The sequence below is a fragment of the Ambystoma mexicanum genome, chromosome 4p (assembly GCF_040938575.1).
Source record: "Ambystoma mexicanum isolate Mex_15411 chromosome 4p, UKY_AmexF1_1, whole genome shotgun sequence".
Classification (NCBI taxonomy): domain Eukaryota; kingdom Metazoa; phylum Chordata; class Amphibia; order Caudata; family Ambystomatidae; genus Ambystoma; species Ambystoma mexicanum.
Window position 1 is genome coordinate 395962729 of NC_090927.1, and position 21201 is coordinate 395983929.

Genomic DNA, 21201 nt, shown 5'->3' on the forward strand with positions numbered 1-21201 from the left:
TTTGTGCGCTATTTGTTCCATAACATCAGTTGCACATGCATTATCGCCTTAAAGTGCATGTATATGCCGGTTTTTCAATACAGCTTGTGCTTCTTGCGATAATACACCAACTCTAATACTTTTTAAGATGTTGGCATAAGTGAGATCTGCAGATTGCCACATGTTCTCAGTTAATTCTCTGTACTGGAAATGTTGCCAAAGGTTAACATTACCTATGCTACCAACAGTTTTCCGGCAGAGTTTGTGGCCTAAGGTTTTAAAAATCGGTTCACCTTTCACTGGTGTCAATTGTAGAAGATCTCTGAAAACGATAATGTGTTTCCCTGCAAAGAGTTCTTCGTTATTATTTTTAAGTACTTCTTGCAATCTGAGATGAATCAAAGCCAACATTAGGTTGGAGACCATGCTCACTTCATCTATTAGTAGCATTTTCATTTGTTTCAATACTCTACTTAATTCCATTGCAGCTTCTGCAGAAAGTTTGTAGTCTAATTTATTTTGATGCTCTACTGGAAGAAGTAGTAATCGGTGGAAAGTCACACCGCCTATGTTGTAGGCAGCTAAACCTGTGGGGGCCGTTACAACAGCTGACAGTTTGTTGTTTGTCAATTGTTGAAGGAACTTGCTGATGATTTTGATTAAGAATGTTTTCCCTGATCCAGCTTCACCACTGACGTACAGCAGTATAGGTTTGTAATTTCGGCAGGTACATTCTTTATTTTCGTGTTGTACACCATGTACAATTTGTTTTGTTACGTCTTCAAAAATGGTGTGCTGATTGTTGTTAAGTTTTGCTTGTTGTACAGTTAAGTCTTCTGTATCTTCTTGATACTGATACATGGGGCCTCATTATGACCCAGGCGGAGGACCATGGTGCTAATAGCACCATGGTCCATGCCGGTAATTTACTGACTCCGCCATGGAGAAAGGGGGAATTACCACCCCATTACAAGGTTGGTGGGGCGGTAATTCCCCATGCCGCCATAGCCCTTCCCCATTCCCATTTTTGCCCCATAGGGCTCAATGGGAATGGGGAAGGCGCTAAGTACGGTACCGCAAATTGCGGTACCGTACTTAACACTAAGGTCCCTTTCCGGGTCCCTACTTTAACGGCTGGTAAAACCAGCCGTTAAGGTCGGGTCCCGCAAAGGGACCTCATAATCAGGCGCTAAGTGTTTAACGGCGCCGCAGTCTTTTACGGCGCCGTTAAACACTTAGCGCCAGGGTCGTAATGAGGCCCATGGTGTTTTTTACTTCTGACATAGCTACTTCAGCCTCATTTGCTATTAGTGGTTGTCCTAATGGTTCTTGACTTCCTGTTACTGAAGGTTGACTACTGTCGGAAGAGTCTTTGGGCCTCATTACAACCCAGGCGGTAAGTTCCCTACTTTACCACCATGGTGGATTTACCGGCCCATTCCAAGGTGAGTGGGGCGGTAAATCCCCATTCCTCATTTACCCTTCCCCATTCCCATTTTTGCCCCATAGGGCATAATGGGAGTGGGGAAGGCGCTAATTACGGCACCGTAAATTACGGTGCCGTAATTAGCAGCAAGGCGGGTTAGCGCCTTGCATTTTAACGCCTGCTAAAAGCAGGCGTTAAAATGGTAATCAGGCGTTAAGGGTTAATGGCGCCGGGTTATAATGAGGCCCTTTATCTAGTTGGACCTGAAGTTCTTCTTCCTGTTGCTGCGTAACGTTCACATTCGGTGATAGTGCTTTCATTTGCTTTGAAAGCATTTTCATAGCACTCATAATTATCTAGTATGTCTTCCTCTTTTCTCCATGTTTTGAAAAGTTGTAACAGAGACATGTCATATAGTTCTTTCTGTTGAGGAGTTTTTAATGACAATTTCATGTGATTAATTAAGCTTTGTTTGTTAAATTTCACCAAGCTCCCTTCACAATCGGTCACTCTATATCTATGTTAGCTTTCATCGGGTTTTACATTATGTTTGTATGCAAAGTTTTGAGCTATATGGTATAGACACATGCTTTCCAGAGTGGTACTCCTGTTCGTATAGTATGTGACTAGTAAATTGTTTTTATGATGTCTTGGCTGTTGGCATCATTTCTGGCAATTGTTTCTATGTCCTCATATGATTTTAGCACTCTTTTTCTAGATTTTGCAGGACGAAGACTGAGCTATACTATGTTGTCTGATTTTCAATACAAAGCAGTGTCGGTTAAAAGATCTGATGCTTCATAGGCCCCACATTCTCTATGAGAGAGCATTTTTATGCTTAGGCTGTACAATTTCTGTGATAACGTTTTGTCTGATTCTAGGTCATCCCAGAGGTCTTGAAGCTCTGTTTTTTCTGCTTTTGTTAAGTAGTCTGTAACATATCTTGCAACAGCAGTTGAATTGTCTGCAATGTACTGCACATCTATGTTTGCCTCCCATAATAGGGCAATGATTGCATTGTAATCATTGATATATTTTGATTCTTCCCTTCTTTTTATGTAATACGTGTTTTTAGTTGATTTATCTTTAACACTATGTTGAACTGAAGACATGAAGTTGTTTACTTCACCTGTTTCTGTAACTGGTCTAGGGAAACCAAAGCAGCATTTGGTGTAGTATTTTTTTTTGTGGTATTTGCGGTGACAATATTTGCCACATTTGTGTCTTTGAAATTGTAAAATCTGCTCTTGCAGCTCACTATGGGCATCATTACACGGTAGGCAGAGGACCAAGGTGCTATTAGCACCTTGGTCCATGCCGGTAAAATACCGGCACCGCCTTGGTGGAAAGGGGAATTACCGCCCTATTCCAAGGTTGGTGGGGCGGTAATTCCCCCTTCCCCCATTGCCCTTCCCCATTCCCATTTTTGCCCCATAGGGCTCTATGGGAATGGGGAAGGCGCTAATTACGGTGCCGCAAATTGCGGTACCGTAATTAGCACCCTGGTCCCTTTGCGGGTTGTTTTTTAACGCCTGCTAAACAGCAGGCGTTAAAGTACCTACCCGCAAAGGGACCTCATAGTAAGGCGGTAAGGGTTAACGGTCACCAGTACCATTACCAGTGACCGTTAACCCTTACCGCCGTCCATGTAATGAGGCCCTATGTATCTGTTGTGAAGGGATTTCACATGTGACATATTTTTGGATAAACTGCAAAACAGTGCTATCACTATCGTGCCCAAATTTCAGTGCACCTTTGATCCATAACAGCATGTGAATATGTGGTGCTTCTCTCGCTTGATATTCTTTTCTCCAAAAGAAGTGTTGCACTTCTCCAAGAGGAGGAACAGTTTTATTGCAAATAAGGTGTAGCATTGCAATGAAACGATGATGGAAATATCTTGAGACATTACTGGATCTAGAGAGCAAAGTTCTCCAGGTGTTAATATATCTATGTTGTTTTTGTTGCTGTTTGCTATGCGTAGGAACTCATGTAAATCTTCCCATGCATATTCTGCACAACTTAACGTAACAAACCAAGTTGGTGGTCCAAGGTTTCTGATCATGCAACGCACGTCTCTGTGCCGTCTGAACCAGTATTCCTTTGTACCACGCATGTTTGCAAACAAATTTGTTACACTTGATTGTAAAACCTCTTCTTTTTCTTGTACTTTTTGTATTAACTGCGTAGCTGACATATTTTGAAAGTGCGTTCATTCCAAATTTAAGAATGTGTGCAACTCCATAACATAGGCCCTCATTACGACCCTGGCGTTGGGCCATGGTGCAAATAGCACCATGGTCCATGCCGGTAACTTACCGACTCCGCCATGGCGGAATGGGGAATTACCGCCCCATTCCGAGGTTGGCAGGGCGGTAATTCCCCATGCCGCCATAGCCCTTCCCCATTCCCATTTTTGCCCCATAGGGCTCAATGGGAATGGGGAAGGCGCTAAGTACGGTGCCGCAAACTGCGGCACCGTACTTAGCACCAAGGTCACTTTGCGGGTTGGTTTTTAACGCCCGCAAAGGGACGTCGTAATCAGGCGTTAAGGGTTTAACGGCGCTGCCACCTTTTACGGCGCCGTTAACCCCTTAAAGCCTGGGTTGTAATGAGGGCCATAGTGTTGCTAATTCACTTTCATAGAGTAGGTGGAATATGTATTCAACATTTTGTCTAAATCTGGGATCTTGCGAATACATTCGTAATGAGCGGTATTCTGATGCCCCAATCTGAGGGGGTCTATCATCGTTTCTTCCACCTTTGCCAGTAGGAAATAGCAGTAGAAAAGCATGTGCTTCTATACTTTTTTCCCAAATACTCATTGGTGACCCTTTGGTTTGTCGCATTTGGTAGGTTTCTAGTGCATCATCTATGCTTTCATGGGAATGCAATGGATGAATTGTGTAATGGTCCAAAAGAGTCGATACTGTAGCTGGACCCAGAAGTTTGAATTGTCCAGTTTCTGATGGCTTTTGAATTAGTTCAGTTGTTTGCCTTAAGCTTTCATAAATATTTATTTCCTTGTAGTACTCATTATTGTCTTTTAGATATTGAAATGCTTGTGTAACTTTGTGTACGTCCACTAATAGTTGGCAAATATTTTTGTCCTTTGTTGGTACTCCATTTACCAAGAATATTAAAGAATGCTCTATTGAACGTTCCACTCCCAGAGTGTGTACATTTTCCGTTAGATCTAATGGCAAGGAAACTACTTTGCCACGAATACCTTTCACCAATTCAGAGGGAGGTAATTTTGCTGTTTTTGGATGAAGGCGTATAATTGCTTGAAATGGGTGAACTGTTTGAATTATTATGCTCTCATACAAATTGAGCTGTTGCAGGATTTTTGGTAATGGAAACAATTCCAAATTATTTGTAATAGCAGGTGAATGAGTGTGGTTGTTGTCTAATTTTGGAGTACAGTATCTGCAAAATATTAGGCGTTCAGTTATTTCATATTTGTTTTCAGCTAAAAGGTACAAAGCTGATTCAAACCATTTAGAGTCTTCATTGTTTTCTATTTTGTATGCTATGTCCACATTTTTTGTGTTCCTTTTGTAAAACGTTCTGCGGCAACACACACACACACACACACACACACACATAGTTTGGTACTTCAGCAGATGACCTTTTAAATTTTACTATTTCTTTTCTGTGTGTGTGTAATAGAAGGTTGCTATGTGCAGAATTGTCCCTACTATGTTCTAAAACTGTTGCATTTTCTCTGTGGCTCTCACTTCCAAAATACATTTTCTGAATACGGTCCATTTCTTCTTGTAAGTATGTGGGTGTACCATGCAGAAGAGTGGTATTTAAATTGCCTAATTCTGAAGCTGGACTTTTTGCATAGTATATTTTATACACTAAATTTCTTACATTGGAATGATGTACTGATATTCTTTTGATATCATGGAAGGTACTTTTGCAAATAGTCCCAGAAATGCAGGCTAATGAATGTCCTTTTAGTCCTGTGTCTTTCCATATTTTGCAGCACTTTCATTTTACTTTTGTCTTTACCTTTTACATATTGATTGAGGAACTGACGTAAAGATTAGAAAGCTTTGTTTGGAATGGGACACATTGATGTGCACGGCCATTTGTATACTGGCCGGTGTGGTTCTGCTGAATCGAGAGGTAATTCTGAGTTTTCAGGAGATAGTTTTGTAAGCAGTGTTTCTTGTTCCATGATGGTAGTATTGATTTTCTCTTACCCTCGTCCACTGCTATGGATGGCAATTGTGTTTGTTTGATTTTGTTTGTATGCTTCTTCATTAAAATATGGCTCTGTGGTTGTTGTGTGACTCCATTCACCATCACAAACATGCAAGAAATTATTTTTGTTCACATTCCGTTTATTGCTGAGTTTCTTTTGTAGTTTGGTACTTAGTTTTGTTAGTGCTTTCATCCTATTTAATACTAATATGAACAACTTCCTTTTGAGAAGGATTGCATTGTCCACGAGTGCTTGTAGAATTAACTTTCTATGGTACGTTTTAAGGGGTGAGGATGATTTTGGTCCTCTTCTTAGTAGATTCTGAAGGACTCTGTGATGAAACATTTTTGCTAAAATACTTTTTTTACTATGGGTTCTTCTTACACTATCAGGATTATTAGGAACATTGTTAGCTGTACTGGCAGCCGTTTTTTTGACAACATTTCTGTGGTTTGTGACACTTTTTGATGGAGGAGGTACAGTTTCGGTAGTTGAGACTTCCTTTATTATGTTACCCAACTGCATTAGCTGGTTTGTACTAAGATTCTCTACAAACTCTACAACAGGTGGATGCTTACATTGGGCACCTTTATTTTTATTTGCTCTAATTCTGCGTTCCTTTCTACAGAGTTGCTTTTTGGCAGGCGTTCTTTGGTGTCTGTTGAGAAAAAATATATACTTTGGTCTGTTGTCCAATGTATGTGTGCAGTGTGCATGTGTTTAGAAGTCTGATGGGCAAGCGCTTTGTCATGGTGTGTCAACGTACAGTGAACTCTAACAATCATTTGGTAAGGCTACTTTACTGTTTGTATTCTACTACAATGTGCTTCAGATGAGAGTACGAAGTGGCCTACTTGTGACGAGAACCATTATTAATAACCGAAATGCCAAAAACTTGCTACAGCAACTTCTTTTCACAATCTAACCTTCTAAGGATTACGTATGTTATTTCAGTACCAAACACACAGGGATTTGTCAGCCATTCTGCTTGTTATTCTTTGTTCAATAAATGGATATTTGTAGGTAGAATGGTTTACAAATCAATGCTTGCTTTGTTGCCCAAAATAAACAAATAACCCACGCAGCCTCTTTTAGGAGTAGTTACAATATAAAGGTTGTACTGTACTTACTTTTTTGTGCAAGATGACCAGGTTTCTTCGGATATGTCGTCTACAGTGTAGATGCAGTTGATTCTCAGGAGAGTAGTCTTCACTGCGAATTAAAAAAACTAAATCAATTACATTGTAGGTTTGCAGCAGTGTTGATACTGCAGACATTACTTGTGCTTCTTTCATCAGAGGATTGAACTTTAATATTTCAACCCAGTGCACGTGCACATTTCACTTCACTTTGTGCAGTCTTTGCATAGTACTTGCAATATGGTACTTGAAAGTCCTTCAAAATAACTAAATCTTTTAAGGGTAGGGAAATGCCTTGTTCTTTACAAAGTGTACTAGGCATAGGAGAGAGGTCTGTAAGCAATAGGGCATAGTACTAGATGGGGAAACATTTTGTACTTGTTAATGAAAAGCACAATGTCGAAAAATCGGGAGACCCTCAGAAGGAAATGTCACCACTACAATCGGGAGCGCTTACTATTCTCATACGATCACATTGCAAGTAGCATTACTGTAGGCCGTACAGAGTACACAACTCTGACATTTTCGCATACAAAATTGAGGTCTGCCCTAAATAGGCATGCTTGCAATGTATGTACAGGTTATGCGGAAGACAGTAAGCAGTCGTGCGATTTGTGAATAACAAATCCGCAATCTTGCACTTTAAAGGGGGAGCGTTGTTATGGATTCCCTATGGACATTTAGCGGCATTTTTTTTGTCTAAATTAAATCATGAGGCTTCCACATGTTTTCTGATTAAAATATACATACCTGTACTCTATACTGATGCACGTGGACATGTATGGAGCTGTACGTAGAAATTTGCAATCCTTGCACAGTAGCTTGTGAAGTAGGTGCTTTGCAATGGTATGCGACTTCCATTCAGAATCATCGACAATAATTTTGAAGTGTGCAATGTTGATGACAGAGTTAAAATTAGCGATGTTCTATGTGATTGGTGGATGATTGTGCGACCGCTTAGTTGTGTTCAGTGAGGTACTCACTTTGGTACCGCTGTAGAAAGGCTGGAAGGACTGGGTAAGAGTTAGGTGCTGCACGTAGGCAACGCTTGTCCGCTGGTAGGGCGTCTCACATACAGGTTTCTACAGCAAATCCTGCATGGAAAGGCAACTGTAGGCATCACCCAATCAGATGTTCACATTACTCTTTTGTGTCGAAAGACGGTGCGCACACTGAAGATGGCAGAGGTGGAGAGGGTCAGGGTTTTGATGCTTGGAGACATTTCTGTGCAAGGCTTACAACACTATGCCGAGAGTAGGCATGTGGCACACCATTTTGATGTGCGAGGAGTGGAGGTGGTGTGGAGTGCTGACACTGATGCCAATGCTGCGGCAATTCTGCAAGTTTGTAGAGACATGCGTAGAATGACAACTCCTCATGTGGTAATTTTGCACTCCGGTGCTTGCCATTTGGGATACGTGACTTCACATACTTTGTTGGCAGATTTGGCACAGTTGGTTGAAGCAATCATGACCCTCTTCCCAACAACGAAAGTATTTTTTTCTGCTTTACTCCAGAGAGTACAATGGAACAATACTTCTGTTTTCTGTCCAGATTAAAGCATCGGGAGGTGTATCATCAATCGCGGCATGCGTGCATTCATGCTACAAGTTGGTATGTTTTTTTTGTAGCCACGATAACATTGCTCCAAGCAATGCGTATTACTTTGAAGGAGATGGTGTTGCGCTATCTTCTTTGGGAAATGCGATGTTCTTTTGGAACGTAAGGCTTGCTTTAGAGAAGGTTCTGTAATGTTTGCAAGAGTAAAGCCAGGACAAAAAATACCAAAAAATACATAAAATACCAGATGTTGTACGGTATCTGGCCAAAAATAAAAAAACGTCTCTTTTCAGAGCCTACCTTAGAGGGGAAAATGGGAATAGTACTTTAATGTACCGTCGTCACGCTCTGATCCTGTACATGTCCACGAACATGGTGGTAGTTAGCAGCCAGCACAAATCACCACCGGGGATTCAAGGGTGGAGCCGCATGTAAATGAGAATGAGGGGAGCTAGGCATTGGTCCATAAAGTTCAGTAGGTGTGTTCTGACCAACATACTTTAGTAAGACTGTCTTCTCCCTCACAGGAGACCACACAGCCATGGCTTTCCATGCTCAAAAACAGATTATCTGGATTTTGGGAGACTCATGGATACATTGATTGAAGGTGCATGCAGAAAGCTACAGTTTATCTACAAATCTCGGATTTCCACTTGCGGAAGTGCACTGGCATGGCGTGCGTGGCATGAGATGGCTGTACTTGGTATCTCTCTGTGTTACTTTACTGACAGAGCGTCCTCCAGATATACTGATCATTCATTGTGGAGGAAACAGTTTAGGCCATGTATCTGGAATTTCTTTGCAATTTGCAATGAATGAAGGACTCGCGAAGCTCATGGACATGTTTCCAAATTGTCAAATACTTTTTTCCCGTATTGCCCAAAGACAAATATGGCTGCGTTGTTCTGCGTTTGATCGACAAATGGAGAAATTGAGACGCAATGTGAATAAGGCTGTGTGTGTATTTTTAAGAGATGTTGGCATGTCCTCTTTCCACAATGAAAACATTTTGTTTCGCAGCACTTTCATTTTCCGCAGAGATGGAGTCCACCTCACATATGCTGGCAATCAGATTTTTCTTTGCAATGCAAAAAATGCATTGCAACCTCTTTTGCAATCACACTAACCTATCTGACAGTCCGTTTTCCCCAATCCACTGTTTTTGATGCGCACAACACACCACCAAAAAGCTCTTTTCAAAGCCGCCACTTACTCCCAACGTACACTTTATTGCGTTTGCTCCGCTTGCACCCTCCCTTTTTTCCTCTACAACTGTCTGCAAACTTTTTCAGAACTCCGCAGGGGTCTACGACCGTCACTTCATAGTTCTATTGTTATACTGAGAAAGGCGGCTCTGAAAAGAGCCTTTTCTGTAATTTTTGTTGTTTTTACGTTCATTGCTTAACAGCACACGGCACACTAGGAGAAGAGGCGAAAGGAGGGTAAGGAAGGGACACCAGCAACGGGGATAAAAAAGAGCAACTGAACAGAGAAAGATTTAGGGTGAGCTTTATTTAGGTAAGGAGCAGATACTCTGGTGCTCGGTGACTGCAGCCTCAAAAGCACTTCGAAAACTCTCCCCCCTGCAGAGTACTGCATCACAATACGTGCACACTACTGTCACCTTTGAAAGGTAAGGGTCAACAGCATTGCGAATGGCTTTTGAGGCAGCTGGATGGAGGCGCTCCCCCACAGGTGTATCTCTTGTGGTGGGAGGATCGGATAGCGAGGATGCTGTGGAGGAAATCAAACAACTACGCTCTTCACATGGCAACACCTTGCCAATGTCCGCAGTGTGGAACGAAGTGAGGTGTCGCTTCATGGTTGTGGTACCAAAACTGTACGCTCCAAATCTCCCGTGACTCAACACCACCTCGCACTGGTTACACTTCACCAGGTTTGCACGTGCTTTTGGTACTTTTCCATAAACGGAAAACAACCGCCTCACCCACGACTCCCGCCGAGTGCTCCTAGTGCAGAGCTCCTCCACTTCATTCTCTTCTTCCTCTTCTTCCTCGATCTCTAGATCCTCACCCATATATCTCTCTGCAGGCCCTTGGTCAGGTGGTGGTGGTGGCCGGTTTGGGGGTGGTGCAGAGGCTAATGAACCAACAGCAGCCATGGAAGCCATACCAATTAGTTTCCTTTTGGTCACTACAGCAGTAAAGGCAACACACCTCAATCTGCTATAGCTAGAAGGACAATGAAGATGGGCTCGGGGGTGTGGCCTTTTGTAGGGGTATTGGGGGGTGCCTCATGACCGTCTTCATCCCTACAAACCAGTACACAAATTTTACACAGCAAGTCCTGAGGTGCCCTATTGTTTGGGATGTGTGAAATTACATTTTTACACTCTACAATACTTTTCCTTGTGTCTACAAGTTCATTTGTATTGTTGCAGAAGCACACCAACCGTGGAAATTAGTCCCCACGCTCAGCATAGGTGTGGGTAATATGATGATATCCTCAACACATCCGCCCCAGTAATGAAAGTCCCCTGGACAGCAAATGCAAAGAATCAAACGTGCGCATGCGCACAAGTGTCCTACGGACAGTGTTCGGGTTCTCAAACTACTTCAAAGTGCGACACAAGTGAGACGGACAGTTAGGAACAGGCGCGATGTTCGCAATACTTACGTTTCTACTGCGCATGTGCACGCATGCTATGTTCACTGTACGGACAGTTCCAGTGTCCTTTGGACTACTCCATTTTGTTTGCCTACGAACTTGCCGGCCACTGCGCCTGTTCTACGGACGGCACCGTTTTGGCTGTGCCCAATACGGACCTCTATCACACACTCCCATTTTCCTCATTTACACCCATTCCGGACATCTGGTGTGTTCTAAGAACATGTATTATCTCGTTTCCAAGTGGTACGGCGAGGTAGTATATCCTTTGGACACCCCTTTCTGTTTATGTACTCACAACGATAGATAGATAGATAGATAGATGGATAGATAGATAGATAGATAGATAGATAGATAGATAGATAGATAGATAGATAGATAGATAGATAGATAGATAGATAGATAGATAGATAGATAGATAGATAGATAGATAGATAGACATTTTTAGCAAACTTGGACCCTGTGAATGAAAGGTCTGAAAGTGTGGCGCAGCAAAATAGAACAGCCGACGGTGAAGAAAGATTCGAGAAGGCTTGTCTGCCCCAGTATCAAGAGTCAGGGCCACCAAGAGCCTGGTTATCTATTCGAGAAGATACAATGAACGTGACAAGCGAGTCGAGCTCCTGTTTGAGGTGTAATGGAAAAACACTAGAAGTGCCAGGTTTTCTTCATTTAATTGTGTTAAATACAACGAAGGAGCTCAAAACGTGGTCTCCAGTCACATACTCAGATGAAAATAGACTTTGGGGTGAGCTACACTGAGACCACAAGATAAGGCTATGCTCACACTTCCTTTAATTCCCAGAGACAAGAGGCTATTGCAAGGCCAAGTTCAAAGACTAATTGACTTGCAGACAACAGGAGTGATGATGGATGTTGGGCTAATTGGGTGGGGAGGCATGACCAGGCCAATCCTCCAGCACCTGCGGTACCAGCTTGCGTGCTGCTAGCGAGTGGAATATTCCAGAAGGGTACAAGTGTGCCAACCAATCATAGAGGGCCACGTAGCAAGAAGCCCTATAGTTTGAGAAGCCCGTAGAACGTAGTGTATTTCATGTCTGTGTCCAGGGGTGGGTCAGTCATGGTGCCTGGTCTATTCTGTGTATTGTTGTCCTTGCATCATGGGACTTGTAGTTCATTAACTTTACTGCTGCTTACCTGCCCCAGGTGTGTGTCAGTGCTTTTGTCATTCAGGTCTGAGTGCTGCTTGCCCACGAGCCACATGTGCTTTCCTCTGTGCCTCTCCATGTACGCAGGCAGGGTGCTGTTGTGCCAAAATGGTGAATCATGTGTGGCCTCAGGATATTGGGCACAGCAGTGACTGATCGTGAGCTCGGCCTCGCAGGTCATGTGCACCTTCATCGAGTTAATTGGTTGCGGTATGCCTGTTGTGTTGCCTGGGGTGGTGCCATCACCACATGGGTGCAATCCAATGCTGCAATGGTGTTGGAGAAATGGGCAATGCTGTAGAACCTTGCCTTGGCTGCATGCACCTGTGCCTGGGTGATGGGCATGGAGATGTGCGGATGTGCATGTGCCATTAGGACATCCAGCACTTGGTCCAGCACTTGGAGAATGTGGTCCGGGACATGCAATACAGTGTCCCTACTGTGTGTTGGAAGGCAACTGTATCAACAGAAATGTAGGACTGCCACCACCTTCAGCAGGGAGTGGGGGGTGGCTGTACTGATGGAAATAGCACTCTGCAGTTGTGCCTGTGTCAGAGTGAGCAGGTCAGCGATGGTTGGACGGCCCAGTCTGTATAAGATGACTAATTGGCTGTCTTTCAGTGTCCATGGCGATGGTGGGACATGTAGTATGGTTGACACTCTGCAGAATAGGTCTCCAACCCCTTGGTTGCACATGTCTCCTTCCCTGCTGTGTTCCAGCATGCTGCTATAGCTCGATTTAGAGCAGCAGGATGTGGAGCCCATAATCTACGTCTGCTTGTGGCTGAATGTTGCTAGGATGTGTGTTGGGGGTGGGTTTGAACCTTTTATACTCCACCTGAGTGGATCAGGTCCACCTGGGCTTTGATTTGTGAGACCTGTATGCATTTACCTCCACCTTTATTGTGGAGGTAGTTGTGCTGTGTTTTAGGAGGAATTACCTCAGATTTCTGGAAGTAATTCTGCTGTTTTTGTACTTGTAATCTTGCAGTAATGTGTTGTTGTTATTTGGCAGTGTTTTCGTTAGCGGAATTAGCCCCAGCACTGTTTCTGCAGATTTTTGGCAGATTTATTGCTGGAGGTAATTCCACCAGAGATAATTCTGCCAGTGGAATTATAGCCGATTTTTGGGTTACTCAAAATTTGGTGTAGTGGTAAAGTTGGTGTAACTGTGTTACAACCAATTTTACCACTTACCGCCAAACTTATAATGAGGCCCATGGAAACAAGGTCAGGGGGCAAGGATTTACAATGGATACCAAGAAGAGCAAAATGTGGTTGGATCCCAGATCTGTTCAGACAAAGCCACACATCTATTTCTGGATGTAGGAGGTAGGCATAAAAAAAACAAATATGCCTACACAAGGGGTTATGGCCACTGCAAATAATGAGGCATGTGCTCCTTCTCTGGGCTGCCATCCTACCTGGAGTCAAAGTGTAGCAAAATAAGCAAAGGATAAGAGTTGAAAGTGAGACATGATTAGGAGGTTCATGGCAGTTTTATGGTTCAGGTGTCACTTTACTGCAGTAACTTGAACTTTCAGGTCTCCTGGGGTCTGGGCTTGCTGGGAAGGTCACAGGCATTATGAAATTATGGTGAGGTGAATGCTCTACCTCTTTCCTTCCCAGTTGTCCTGGGTGTGCCTACAGTGCCCACTATTCGCAAGCTTGGTTTGACCAAAATCTGAAAACACTGAGGATAGAGCAACGTCAGGCTGAACGGAAGTGGAAGAAGTTTTATCTTCCTGATGATCACTCGCTATTTCGTACTGCCACTTTGTTATATCATAATGCTATTAACACTGCACAAAAATAATTTTTACTGAAATAAAATTGAACCAGTTATTAATCAGCCTAAATAATTATTTGAGGTAATTCATGGTCTATCTGTCTACGCCTCCATCAGAGCATCTTTGGATTATTCCTTCCCAAGAGCTGTGTAACTCTTTGTCTACTTTTATTAGCACAAACATCTCTGCTATTTGTGATGAAATTACTATGTCAGACTTGAAGACTGGTGAACATGTCCCTGTCTACCCAATACATGTTCTGGCTAATCTCTGGTTGTCCTGCCCTTCTTTTCACCCATAGGATGTAATATTGGCTGCTAAGAGACTTAAACCTGCATCCCTGCTTGATTCCATCCCGCTGAACATCTTCAAAGATGTTATGGCAACTATTGCATTATGGGTTGCTAAGGCAGTGAATCATTCTTGCCAAACTGGTACTATTCCCTCTGACCTAAAGCACGCTTTGGTGATTCCTCATTTAAATAAATCTTCAAGCGACCCCTCCGTTTTGTCTAATTTCTGGCCTATTTCCTTACTGCCTTTCTTCACGATACTGCTATAGTCCCTAATTGCTCCACGTCTCAGCCTATTTCTGGAATCTTCTCACTTTTTTAATACTTTTCAGTCTGGTTACGTCCCGGCCATGGCACACAGAGCGTGCTGGTATCTGTTGTAGATGACCTTGCATGTCTCTCTGATCAGTGTGGAATGGGGGCATTGATATTATTAGATCTGTCAGCGGCCGTTGATACCATTGATCACTCCATTCTGCTTGATCGCCTGGCCAGGGCTGGGATTTCTGGATAGATGTTGGGTTAGTTTAAGTCCTTACTGTTGGACCGGGCTCAATCTCTTTCACTTCCCCCTGTTCACTCGTCTTCTCTTCCTTTATCATGTGGGGTTCCTCAAGGGTCTGCCTTGTCCCCAACTTTATTCAAAATACATTATATTCACTGCTGGTTGATTCAGAAATTCAGAAAAAGGATTTTGTTTTGCTGTCATTTTTTTCCATTTTCTTTCTCACACTGTGCTTGCTGCCAATTGCATCGAAGTACAAGGTCGGTAGCATGATAAAAACTGAGGGTGTCTATTAATTAATGCAAACTGTATCACATGATATTATGTAGATGTTATCTTCTTGTACCCAAGTTTATACCACATGACATGTTTTCTGAATAGATACAAATAACAGTGTATATAAAAGATGTTTTTACAACTAAGTCAATTTGGGTTGAGTTTTCTGTGCATAAATGCGGTCAGGGAAGAGCCCAATATACTGCAGGTGATAAGGCATTTTACTACAGGTGGTAAAACCTAAAGTGAATGTTGATGATCATAGCAAGTAAGTTAGAAGTGTGTGATTTATGTGTATCTTATGACCCATTCATGATGGAAATGTTTTGTGGTTTGGCTGCTAGAGCATAGCTCAGCATCATAGATAAGTTGCTGAGATAAAACAGTGACACTGTCAAATATAAGTGTAATGAGTCTGGTAATTTTTATTTTGGGAGGCCCAGGGATGAAATACAGGAATTAAGGTATATTCTGAGGAGAGCATTACCACTCTAAATAGGGAAGACACCAATGCATTATCACAATACAATATACCACCATTTTAGCACAGTAACAGAATACCACAAGATTAGGTGTATCGCCTCCAGAAAATATCTCTGACACGTTTTATGTAGGAACACTGAGAGCAATGAAGCACAGGGGTCACAAATAAGTAGTGCTAGGGGGATTATGTAGAAAATACAAACTTCATGAATGGCCGGTGCACATTAAAATTGAAATGCACACATTCTGGCAATGGCACAGATTTTAAAATGGTCTAGTTCAGGGTAACAGATCATCTGTCTGGTTTGCACTATACATAACTACTAACATGAGCTAATCAATGATTAGCGCCTTCCCAATAAGCTCCGATCCCTCCGAGCCGCATATTGATCATCGAGGGCAGCTTCCCCTGCACCCATCCGCCTGGAGCGCGGTACCCAAGGGTCCCCCAAGGACTTTCTGAGGCAAGGGGAGGCACACCATCTGGACCCCAGCCGCAGCAGTATCAAGGGGAATCTGCTCCAGAGCTGTACTACTGGGGGTTGTGAGACTTATGGGGTATACCCCCATTGGACAGCCCAGGAATCAGCAAGGTGACTGCACCTTTGCCACTCACCAAGGGGCCATTCAGATTTAAACCAGCTGGCCCACTACACCGAGCAGAGTTGGGCGGCCCTGGAATGGCCCACACCCATCAATGAGGTGGCCAACCCACCAGCAACAACGCCGGGAAGCCAACCCATAACTCTCAAAGGGTGGTCTTGAAGGCCTGGGGAGGGCAACTCCTCCACAAACTCCTGACTTCAGGGCTGCCCACACCTTGACCCGCAGATCTGCCTGAACCTCAGCTGGCATCTACCGGCCCTTTTTATCCGCCCTAGTGCCCCCAGCAGCCCAGGGTCCCGTTGAGTCAGGGGACCAAGGAACAGACAATTTACTCACAATGGCCAAGAACATGAAATCATCTAAATAGATGGATATCGCGGCGTTGCTGTCGACCCCGGTGTCAGAGAGACCAAGGAGAGGTGACCACCCTGATGCAACCGAAGCAACAACTATAACAACTATGGTGACTGGCAGCGACCCAGGCCTTTCGACGCAGGCAGTGACAAAGTCCGACCTCCACGACCTCCTATCCACCCTCACGAAAGAATAGCAGAGGGGCACGGAGGAAGTCAAGAGAAAAATAATGGTCTTGGACAAAAGAGTGAGGGGAGCTGGAGGCGAGAACAGTGGAAGCAGGGACTACCCTCTGTGAACACAGCTACGAGATGGACAGGGGAGCGGCTAAACTGGCTGCTCTTGAAGCCAGATATGAAGCCCTTGAGCTTAAACAGGAGGACGATGAAAATCGCTCTCGGCGCAACAACATACGCTTGCGAGGGATCCCGATGACTATCACTGACGGGGAATTGGGGCAATATGTCAGCAACCTCTTCCGCTTCATCCTCACCTTGCCAGACGACACTCCCCTGGTGCTCGACAGAGTTCATAGAACAAGAACAAGATCAAATACAACCACCCCGTCGGATGCGCTGGCAAGACTACATTATTTTAAATTCAAAGAAGAAATAATGCTCGAAGCGAGGAGTTCCCCCCGCACTCTCTTCAGAGACGCCTCCATCTCTCTATATCAGGACCTGGCAGCGGTCACGCTCTTGAAAAGGAAGGCTCTGAAACCGGTAACAGAATGGCTGAGGGACAAAGGGATTCCTTATCACTGGGGTTACCCTATATCCCTGACCTTTACCTGGTGAGGCAGCACCCATCACATACGCAGCCTAAATGAAGCTGAATGACTGCTGAACCCAGAGATGGAGGACGGAGCCCCCAACAAAGACTCGCCACCTGGACAAGCAACTGTGCAAGATCCTAAGGGGTCCTGGTCCCAGGTGTAAAAACGCCACTGCAGGCTCAGAGGCCCCCCCTCCAGGGGCACGCAACCCAGTAACGACTAATGACATGGCTCTCCTCTCAAACATCCTGCTAACAGGGCATGAGGCCCAACTCGTGGTCCAATAGCACGGACCTCTGGCAGGATCTAAGAACTCAGAAGAAGCCACTCCTATTCACTACATTATGAAGTTTCACCGTTTAACGGAGGAGGCTCAACTGTCTCCACGTAAACTGGCGGTGTCAACCTGGCTGGAGACTCTGTTGGTCGAAGGCTGGCCTGTTCGACCATGTTCTGTTCTTCAGAGGGGGGGTTTGGGGTGGGAGAATAGAGGAGAATCAGATAACTTATGCATGAACAAACTAAGCGGTGCACATCGAGGTCCCGCAGAGTTGGACTGAGAAGGGCAACCTCTGGAATCTATAAACACAGCCTGCCCAGGTGACAGATAACACCATGGATCTCACCATGATCACATGGAATGTTCAAGGCCTGAACTCACCCAGGAAACGTAAATCAGTGGAGCACCGCCTGTCCCAGCTCACAGCGGACATTGAATATCTACAAGAAACCCATCTCCTGGCCTCTGATGAGAAACGGATCAGCTTCCGATGCTACCCCAAGAGGTTCATCGCCTCATCGGACAAGATGAAGAGTGGGCTCGCATTTCTAATCAGCCACGTGGCAGCCCTGAAGCATGTAACAATTAAGTGCAATCCCGGGGATAGATACCTGTTACTCAAAGGTCTGTTGGTCGAACTCCCAATCACAATTGCAGCAATATATTGTCCGAACAACGCCCAACCCCGCTTTCTGAGAAAAATCCTCCCGACAATAACCGCCTTCGCCGAAGCCACCCTGTAGTATGGAGGTGACTTCAACCTCACCCCGGACCCTGTGTTGACAAAATGATACCGCCCACCAGTTCAGACTTCAGCCGATCCCTGGGGTTTGTGGAATTTCTGAGGGGAATGGGCACAATTGACGCATGGAGGGTAGCTAAGGATAGTGCCCGAGACTACTCCTTCTTTTCGCACATCCACAAGGGCTTCTCGCATACAGATCTTCAGCTGGTGTCCAGCGCGCTATTCCCATGTATTGAAGACATTCACATCGGCTCGAGTGTACTCTCTGACCATGCACCAGTAATAGCCCAGCTCCAGATGGTGGGCCTACCGGTGCCCCCTCAGAGGCCTTGGAAGCTGCAAGACTACATTCTGTCGGATGTGGTATTGAGCCGGGAACTGTCTGAAGCCCTCACAAACTACTTTGCAGAAAATTTTGGAAAGGGGTCGTCTGAGTCTATGGCACGGGATGCCATGAAGCCAGTGATCCGGGGCATAGCTATCGATTGCACAGCGGCACACAAATTCAGACATCAACTCCAACTCTCTAAATTGGTGGCAGAAGTGGTGGAAAAAGAGGCAACTTACAACGGTGGCCAGTCGGCAAGGGTGGAGAGACCTCAGAAAAGCTAAAGCAGCCCTCGAGATGCACCTGGCGATCGAGCGGCCCGAGCCTTGGCATACACAAAACAGTACTATTATCTCGATAGCAACAAGGCCACTGCCTACTAGTGAACAAACTGAAGAAGCTGCATTCCAGGAACAACATTCTAGTCCTCTGGGACCGGGAGGGTAAGCCCCGCTGCTTGGAGGCGGAAAAACTGCCCATCATGACCGAACATCACAGAAGTGTAATGTCCGGAGACCCCACGGATAAGGAGGCACAACTCTGTTACCTGCAATCTATTCAAAGTCCCCCTCTCCATCCGCAGTGGGACTCTCTTGAACTCCCCATCTCCCCCGAAGAAGTGACCGAAGTCATACGATCCTTGAAAAATACAGCCCCAGACAGACTGCCAGCCTTGTTCTATAAAAAAATATATCCACATCTTGGCCCCCCCAGCTGGTGTCCCTCTATAACTCCTTCTTGGTGACAGGCTGCACCACCCCGTCCATGGAAGACTCTCTCACAGTCCTGATACTGAAACCGGGGAAGAACCCTGAACTTTGCTCGTCATATCATCCCATCGCACTGCTGAATGTCCACGCAAAAATCTTCTCCAAGCACCTAGCACGCAGGGTCGCGGAAATCCTCCCGGACCTGATCCACCCGGACCAGACGGGATTGATCCCCAGCCGCAACACCCTTGAGAACACTAGGCGTACTCTGAATGTCATCGAGTCAGCTAATATAACGGGGGAGAAGGTGGCGATCCTGTCGCTTGATGCTCACAAAGCTTTCGACATGCTCGAATGGGGTTATATGGAGGAAACACTGAAGCACTGTGGCTTTGGGTGGAAATGTTTAAAGTGGACGTTGGCAAACTACCAACATCCACCACAGCCCTTTGAATAAATGGCAGCAAATCTGCCAAGATCGCAATAACCAGAGGCACTCGGGTGGGCGGCCCCCTGTCCCTGCTCATTTTTGCATTATCCATGGAACCATTTGCCGCTAGAGTTCATCAGAACCAGCTGATCCATGGTCTCGAGCTTAAGGCAGAAACCTATAAAGTGGCCTTATACGCTGACAACGTGCTGCTGACCGCATACATACCAACATTCTGACACTAGGGTGATTTCTACAGAGAAATCAGGAGACAACATTTTCCCCGTAGGAATGCATTGGGGAAATAATTATTTTAGGCGGGAGAACGTGAAATATTGCAGTATTTTTCACTAAAAAATCAGGAGTCTCCCGCCTAAATCGGGAGGGTTGGCATGTATGTGACCATGACCCACCCGGAAGTCTCTCTCAGTGCCCTATGGGAGGAACTAGACAACTTCAAAGCAGCATCTGGATTCACCATCAATCTCATGAAATCCACAGCCCTGGGTATCAATATCCTGAGGGCCTCGGTGGACTCCCTGGTGGCCAACTTCCCGATTACATGGGCAAAAACTCACCTTGATTATCTGGGCATCCGGCTCCCTAAGACCATAGAGCAGACTTACAAGGCAAACTTTCCAGCCCTGTTTAAAGAACTACAGTCGGATCTCTCCCACTGGCAGAAACAAGAGATTTCCTGGACTGGGAGAATCACGGCAGTTAAAATGAATCTGGTTCCCAGACTACTATACCATTGCCAGGCCCTCCCAGTTCCTATTCCCAAAGAAGAGAGGCAGAAACCGCAGGAAGACATATTGAAATTTGTCTAGGGTGGGAAAAAGACACGCATTACCAGAAGAGTCATGCTCCAAAGCCCGTATATTGGAGGAATGGGGGTCCCGGAGGTGGACAGATACTGCCTAGCAGCCCAACTCTCAGCGGCTTTCATGTGGCAATCAAGCACTAATAAACCCCGCTGGTTGGAGTTGGAGGTAGCCTGGAGCAGCTACCCACCGGCGTCCCTCCCGCACATTGCCTGGACCAGGAATCCCACAAACGCGAGGCCCCTGTTGGCGACCAGGACTATGGTGGAGAGTAGGAGGGAGGCAGCCAGGAGATGGAGTTGCCGAAGCACAGTGGGCCCACTGTCCCCAATCTTGGGGTACCCTGACTTCACCCCAGGTCTGGAACCGAACGACTTCGCCAGGTGGAAGATAGGTGGGTTGAAGAACATTGCAGACTTCTTCACAGACGGCACCCTGCTCACTTTCGAGGGCTGTAAAGAGAAATTCAAGGTCCTGGCAACTGCACATTTTCGTTACGCGCAACTGCGCCACTGGTGGTCCCACAACTTGATCAGGACACATGGGGCCCAAGACTTAACCCTGACAGCAACACCGCCCAGGAGGAACATTTCTACCTTGTACAGACTATTAGACAGAGGCGCCCCCAGCCTAAAGAACCATACATGGAACGTTGGGAGCGGGACCTAGGTAAAGAACTAGACGA